This window comes from Culex pipiens, chromosome 1, assembly GCF_016801865.2.
Source record: "Culex pipiens pallens isolate TS chromosome 1, TS_CPP_V2, whole genome shotgun sequence".
Taxonomy (NCBI): Eukaryota; Metazoa; Arthropoda; class Insecta; order Diptera; family Culicidae; genus Culex; species Culex pipiens.
Window position 1 is genome coordinate 110644633 of NC_068937.1, and position 8240 is coordinate 110652872.

Below are 8240 nucleotides of genomic sequence, written 5' to 3' on the forward strand. Positions count from 1 at the left end.
GCGATTGAGACCACTGCGTCATCTGCGTACTGTATAAGGGTGCAGTCTCCGGTCAAGCAATCATCGATATCGCTGACGTAGAAGTTATACATGGATGGGCTAAGGCGTGAGCCTTGTGCCAAACCCATGTAACTTATCCGGGTGATTGCCAGATCACCTTGCACAAAGTGCATGTGTTTTTCTGACAACAGGTTGATGAGGAAGTTGCACATCGTCGGATTGAGACCGCTCCGCCGCAGCTTTACTCCCAACACCTCGATGGAGACTGAATCGAATGCACCCTTGATGTCTAGAAAGACAGAAGCCATTTGCTGTTTTTTACCACGGGCTATGTCGATTCCTGTGGCCAGCAAGGCTAGACAGTCGCTTGTTCCCTTGCCTCTCCGGAAGCCATACTGCGTGTCTGACAGCAAGTGCTCTCGTTCCATCCATGGTTCGAGGCGGTCGAGGATCATCTTCTCCAGCAACTTGCGTAGACACGACAGCAAGCTGATTGGACGATACGAGTTGTGATCGGACGCCGGCTTACCGGGCTTTTGAATGGCAACCACCCGGACCTGTCGCCATTCGTGTGGAATTACGTTCTGCTCCACGAGCGTGTTGAACAGATTCAACAGACGCTGCTTGGCGACGTCCGGAAGATTCTTCAGCAAGCTGAACTTGATCTTGTCCGGACCAGGAGCAGTGTTGTTGCCCGTCAATAGTGCTATGGAGAGCTCTACCATCGAGAAGGGAGGATTAGAATCGCTCCCATCAACAACGTCGAATGATGGTTGTGTCGGCACCGAGTCCGGGCACACCTTCTTGGCGAAATCCAATATCCACTTGTCCGATTTTTCCACACTCTCGTTCGGAACGGAACCTCTACGCATGGCCCTCGCAACGCGCCACAGAGTGCTCATGGACGTATCTGCTGGTAGTCCTTCAACGAACTCCCGCCAGTACATTCGCTTCTTCCGCTTCAGAGTATTACTGTACCTGCGATCAAGAGCTCTGTACTTTTGGAAGTTCGCTCGGATTCCACACTTGCAGAAGTCCACATAAGCTACAGACCTGGCCGCCGAGAGATCGGTACACTCCTTGTCCCACCAGGGAAGTGGAGGGCGCGTTCGGATGTACGGTCCCGGGACGGGTTTCGTCTGAGCTTGTATCGCACTGTCATAGATCAAATTAGCCAAAAACGCATATTCTTCAAGCGGTGCCAACCCTGCTCGCAACTCAACTCCAATGGAGACTGCCTCCGCGTACTGTTTCCAGTCGATATTTCGCGTCAGATCGTAAGGCATCTCCACCGTTGTCGATTGCTGTGGGCCATGGCTAACCAGAATAGCGATCGGCAAATGATCACTGCCACGAGGATCTTGAAGCACGTTCCAGTCACAAAGAACTGCCAGACTGTTGGAACAGAGCGACAAGTCGATGGCACTCGCCTTCGTACCGGACGAAGTTGGCGTCGGTGGTGTTGCAATGCGCGTAACTTGCTTGTCCCTGTTTAGGAGGGTCATCTGGAAGTCGTCGCACAGTTCATGAATCAGATATGCTTGAGGGTCTGTCTTGTGACTTCCCCACTCGGTGCTGTGAAGATTAAAGTCACCCAGAACCAGTCGCGGTGCCTGCAACAGCTCAAGCATACCCCACAACTTTTGTCGAGTTAACGACACCTGTGGAGGAACGTAGACGGACACAATGCAAATGTCCAGTCCTCTGATGCTGGCCTGTACTGCGACTGCTTCGATTCCTCCTAGCTTCGGGAGCGTGACCTTTCTAAAAGTGTGGCATTTCCTGACCCCAATCAGTACGCCTCCACCTCTATTTGGCCCTGCCCTGCTCTCTGTGATGATGTTGTACCCCCGGAAAGCTGGCGTCTCATCTCCGATAAGAAACGTTTCGCTCAGCGCAAACACATCACAGTCCCGTTCGAATGCGAATTGTTGAAAATCGTTTAACTTGGGGGTTAAACTTCTACAATTCCATTGTAGAAAGGAGATGCCGTTTTTCGTTTTTGGTGTATTACCCATCAAAGGAAATGAACGACAAGAGGGGCATCGTGCTAGCAAGCTGTTTCCCGATGTGTCTAGCGAGAGGCTCAAACCGCTTTATGATTAAACGCGTCGGTTCACTCACAAAAGAGCACAGCCATTCCACGATTGTGGAAAAAGGAAGGACTCCTTTGAAGGCATCGGTGATCGGATTCGGTTGAGGAACCGTTTTTAGGGGGATCTTTGGCAGCTTGGGAACGGGCTTCAGCGGCTTGAGAGGAATCGGTGCCGGCTTCGGTGTCGGCTTCGGTGCCGGCTTCGGAGCGGGCTTACCCGACGGACCGAAAGGAAAATCCTCCTCGAAGTTCAACCGCCCTAATGTGTTAAACTGAAAAAAAAAAACAGTAGAAATCTTTTTTTTTTCAAGGACACCCAGTCAAATGAATCCGAATTCTGAAATGGAATCTAATTAGAATCGTATACAAATTCCGTTTCAAACGCAACAACCGGTTCCGTGTTCGAACCGGTTGTTGCGTTTGAAACGGTTCTAATTAGATTCCGTTTCAAAATTTGGATTGATTTGACTGGGCAAGTTCTACGGGTTTCATCTTCATTCACCTTGAAAATCATTTAAATTGTCGTTTTGCCTTTCTTACAAAAGAAAGGTTTAAGGTTTGCTTTTGGAAAAACGCTTTTTTCAGAAATCTTAAAAAATTCGTGCACGGCGAGGATTCGTCCCAGGAAAAAATCCTATTACTAAATTGAAGGTTTAGATGCGCTCTTTCGATTGAATTTTGGCCCGAAACCCGGAACTCAAAGTCTGATTTTTGAGAGCTCTTTTTCTGAAATACATGAGCGATGTCTGTATCCGCTCTTAAAAATTTGTGTCTTCCATCACTGGAAAACCGCTCGTAAAACCCACAATTCTTATAAGTCAGATCTGTAGCCGTGGGGTCGGAGACGAACATTTTATTTTTCGATTCACAATTTTCGACCAGTAAATGTGGTCAAAGCCATTTTTAGAGGTATTTTTTGGACTATTTTACAGATAACACTATCAAATTTAAAGAATTCAGTTTCAAACAAAAAGCCATTCGAAAACATGCGCCATAAACTGTTTGGGCCCAAAATTTGAAGCTTTTCCAAAATGTATTTCCAGAGATATAGCGATTTTAGTGTTTTTCGTCTTATTTTTACCCTATTTTTTCCTATTAAATTTTTGGATTTATACAAAATCATATACTGAACATCAAATTCAAAGTCCCGGCTCGTTCTCGCTCGAAAGCTCGACAAGTCGTCAAGTCGAAGCTTACGCTTGCGCGTTTTACGCTGCGCGTGAAAGTGTTCTTTCTGGCATAATTGATCGACAAAGTGCAATAGCGATACATATTTTTTAAGTTAATCATAGACTAACATTATAGACTGAGTACCCTTTATTTTTTTTCTAATAATGTCAATCCAATATGTTTTTCTTAATTAAATTTAAATGTCTTGCGACAAATAATGTACTTCTGAAATAAAAAAAAATGGCATTTGAGGTTTAACTTAAAAAGATTCGAAGCTTTAGGTAAAATTGTCACTGGATGGTATCATTATGTTTTTGAAAAATTAATTGCACCAATATATTTCTCGGAGTTTCATCATTTTGTAAGAAAGGCTCTATTTCACCTCTGGTGATATTAAATCGGGTTTTTTTTCTTCGATTAAAAATGATTTCAGGAAAAAAAACATATTTTAAAGTAAACGATAAATTATCATCATTCCACAATCAGGCTCCATAACATTATTACTTCAAACTGTAATATATCGAAAACTTTCAAACAAATTGAGCTAACTCTTCTTGCACACAATTCATTTTGAGATATTTAATTCTTCATCCAATTTGATAAAGGTAAACAAAAGCGTAATACAACTCGATTTGCCTTATTGGAAAGCAGTTTTTTATGAGATCAGTTATTTTATTGAAAGCCTGCCAAAAATGAAATATTTTATTTTCATTCCATGTATTTATGTTTTGTATCTTGAAGGTGATGATGAAATGTCTATCCTATCTTGAAAATCATAGAAATATTGTTACCAAGACTAAGCACAATGTGACGAGTACTTCCATACTATCACAATTTATTTCGAAATTATGACAATGAAATCTAGATGGAAATCGTCATTTTTTTTTTTTTTTTTCATAAAATTATTTTTATTAGGTCCTTTTCGGTACTGGGACCTGGTTAGGACCGAGTCGGCTTTTGTAATTACAAAAAACTTAATAATTACAGAGGATCTTGTGTGTAAATGTTAGTGGGAGGGGAGCCGATTACCCGCGGCCTACTCGGGGTTAGTAGGGAAGGGATTGATGTTAAAGACAAGGCGTGGAAAGGGAAGGGGGATTGTGTAGGGGTCTTGGTTGGCTCTTCTGGCCTTTGCGTGTTGTCCTCAGCCGCAACTCGGTGTCCAGCTGCTGGGGCGATCTTGCTTTGCTTCCGGTGCAAACCAGAAACGACGGCTTTGTGTGAAGGCGAGTTATACTAAATAGAGGAAAACTAACTGAAGAGAAACTAACTGGAAGAAAACTAAATAGATATTTTGGAATCTGAGAGGAACTGATAGATAGGATAGAGAACATCAAGGTCTAGCTGAGATAACGCGTCTCGCATCGGGATTTCTGGTGGTCTTCCTCGGGCCCTGAGGGTATCTTTCAACTTAATTCTGTGAGCCTGGTGATCTGGACACGCCCATACGAGATGGTCGATGTCCTGATAACCCTGCCCACAGTCGCAAAGGTTCGTATCACTCATGTTGATACGGTACAGATGAGCCTTGGACGAGTAATGGTTCGACATAAGGCGGGACATCGTTCTGATGAATCCACGCGTCAAGTCCATTCCCTTGAACCAGGCTTTTCTTTGCACCTTAGGTCGTATGGAATACATCCAACGTCCTTTGGTGTCGTCGTCCCATTGATTTTGCCAATCCAGAAGCGCACGCTGCCTCGGAAAACCGTAGCATTCTTGTAGGCTAATTGGCCTTTCAAAAATGTTTCCACTCTCAGCACCCTTCTTGGCGAGCAAGTCCGCTTTCTCATTACCCGGAATCGAGCAATGAGCGCGGACCCATACCACCGTGATGCTGAAGGACTGAGCCGCCAGGTTGTTTAAAGTCTTGCGTATTTCCGTGAGGAAAAACGTAGACTCCCTGGTCGGCTTCAGAGTCCGGATAGCCTCAACAGAGCTAAAGCTATCGGTGAAGATGAAGTAGTGGTCAGGTGGCATGGTCTCGATGATTCGCAGTGCGCAGTAAACCGCGGCTAACTCTGCGACATAAACCGAACTCGGGTCCTTCAGCTTAAAGAACAGCTGATAAGATTCATGATAAACACCGAAGCCCGTACAGCCGTCGAGCTTGGAGCCATCGGTGAAGAATCTGTTGTTTGGAGGAACATGGTTGTACTTTGATGCGAAGATCGACGGTACAACTCCCCGCAGAAGATGGTTTGGGATACCGCGAGTATCGGCTTTCATGGACGTGTCGAAACCAATCAGGGTGCTGCTGGTTAACGGAGGCGTGCGCTGTACCGTTGTGCTCGGGCTCCACTCCCACGATGACATAAAGTCATAATATAGAAGCATGCGCCGAGACTCAACGTGAAGGTTCAGCAACGTTTCAAAGTTGTCAATTACCAGTTTATTCCTGTAATCACACCGGATCAGGAACCGGTAAGACAGTTCGTAGTAACGAGTTCGCAGAGGCAACACTCCCGCCAAGACCTCGAGGGTCATGTTGTGAGTTGAGTGCATGCATCCCAAGACAATGCGAAGACATCGGTACTGTATCCGCTGGAGAACCAACAAGCGTGATTTCGCAGCTGACTGGAAGCAGAAACTGCCATATTCCAGCACCGAGAGTATCGTTGTCTTGTACAGTCGCAGCAGGTCAGAAGGATGAGCACCCCACCGGTTGCCAGAGACGCTGCGCAGAAAATTAGTTCTTTGCAGGCACTTTTGCTTCAGGTAGTTGATGTGCTTCCCCCATGTTCCCTTTTGATCGAAGATGGTACCCATGTACATGAAGTGGTCCGACTGCTCGATAGTCTTTCCCGAGAGAGAAAGATTGAGCTGTGCCGGTTCATGCTTCCCCGTAAAAACGACCAGTTCCGTCTTCTCCGGAGAGAATTCAATACCCTTTCCCACTGCCCAATGGGCCAAGTTGTTCAGAGTATCTTGCAAGGGTTCTAGCAGATCGACTTCCTTCTTGGCAGCGATTGAAACCACTGCGTCATCTGCGTACTGTATAAGGGTGCAGTCTCCGGTCAAGCAATCATCGATGTCGCTGACGTAGAAGTTATACATGGATGGACTAAGGCGTGAGCCTTGTGCCAAACCCATGTAACTTATCCGGGTGATTGCCAGATCACCTTGCACAAAGTGCATGTGTTTTTCTGACAACAGGTTGATGAGGAAGTTGCACATCGTCGGATTGAGACCGCTCCGCCGCAGCTTTACTCCCAACACCTCGATGGAGACTGAATCAAATGCACCCTTGATGTCTAAGAAGACAGAAGCCATTTGCTGTTTCTTACCACGGGCTATGTCGATCCCTGTGGCCAGCAAGGCTAGACAGTCGCTTGTTCCCTTGCCTCTCCGGAAGCCATACTGCGTGTCTGACAGCAAGTGCTCTCGTTCCATCCATGGTTCGAGGCGGTCGAGGATCATCTTCTCCAGCAACTTGCGTAGACACGACAGCAAGCTGATTGGACGATACGAGTTGTGGTCGGATGCCGGCTTACCGGGCTTTTGAATGGCAACCACCCGGACCTGTCGCCATTCGTGTGGAATTATGTTCTGCTCCACGAACTTGTTGAACAGATTCAACAGACGCTGCTTGGCGACGTCCGGAAGATTTTTCAGCAAGCTGAACTTGATCTTGTCCGGACCAGGAGCAGTGTTGTTGCCCGTCAATAGTGCTATGGAGAGCTCTACCATCGAGAAGGGAGGATTAGCATCGCTCCCATCAACAACGTCGAATGATGGTTGTGTCGGCACCGAGTCCGGGCACACCTTCTTGGCGAAATCCAATATCCACTTGTCCGATTTTTCCACACTCTCGTTCGGAACGGAACCTCTACGCATGGCCCTCGCAACGCGCCACAGAGTGCTCATGGACGTATCTGCTGGTAATCCTTCAACGAACTCCCGCCAGTACATTCGCTTCTTCCGCTTCAGAGTATTACTGTACCTGCGATCAAGAGCTCTGTACTTTTGGAAGTTCGCTCGGATTCCACACTTGCAGAAGTCCACATAAGCTTCAGACCTGGCCGCCGAGAGATCCGTACACTCCTTGTCCCACCAGGGAAGAGGAGGGCGCGTTCGGATGTACGGTCCCGGGACGGGTTTTGTCTGAGCTTGTAACGCACTGTCATAGATCAAATTAGACAGAAACGCATATTCTTCAAGCGGTGCCAACCCAGCTCGCAACTCAACTCCAATGGAGACTGCCTCCGCGTACTGTTTCCAGTCGATATTTCGCGTCAGATCGTAAGGCATCTCCACCGTTGTCGATTGCTGTGGGCCATGGCTAACCAGAATAGCGATCGGCAAATGATCACTGCCACGAGGATCTTGAAGCACGTTCCAGTCACAGAGAACTGCCAAACTGTTGGAACAGAGCGACAAGTCGATGGCACTCGCCTTCGTACCGGACGTAGTTGGCGTTGGTGGTGTTGCAATCCGCGTAACTTGCTTGTCCCTGTTTAGGAGGGTCATCTGGAAGTCGTCGCACAGTTCATGAATCAGATATGCTTGAGGGTCTGTCTTGTGACTTCCCCACTCGGTGCTGTGAAGATTAAAGTCACCCAGAACCAGTCTCGGTGCCTGCAACAGCTCAAGCATACCCCACAACTTTTGTCGAGTTAACGACACCTGTGGGGGAACATAGACGGACACAATGCAAATGTCCAGTCCTCTGATCCTGGCCTGTACTGCGACTGCTTCGATTCCTCCTAGCTTCGGGAGCGTTACCTTTCTAAAAGTGTGGCATTTCCTGACCCCAATCAGTACGCCTCCACCTCTATTTGGCCCTGCCCTGCTCTCTGTGATGATGTTGTACCCCCGGAAAGCTGGCGTCTCATCTCCGATAAGAAACGTTTCGCTCAGCGCAAACACATCACAGTCCCGTTCGAATGCGAATTGTTGAAAATCGTTTAACTTGGGGGTTAAACTTCTGCAATTCCATTGTAGAAAGGAGATGCCGTTTTTCGTTTTTGGTGTA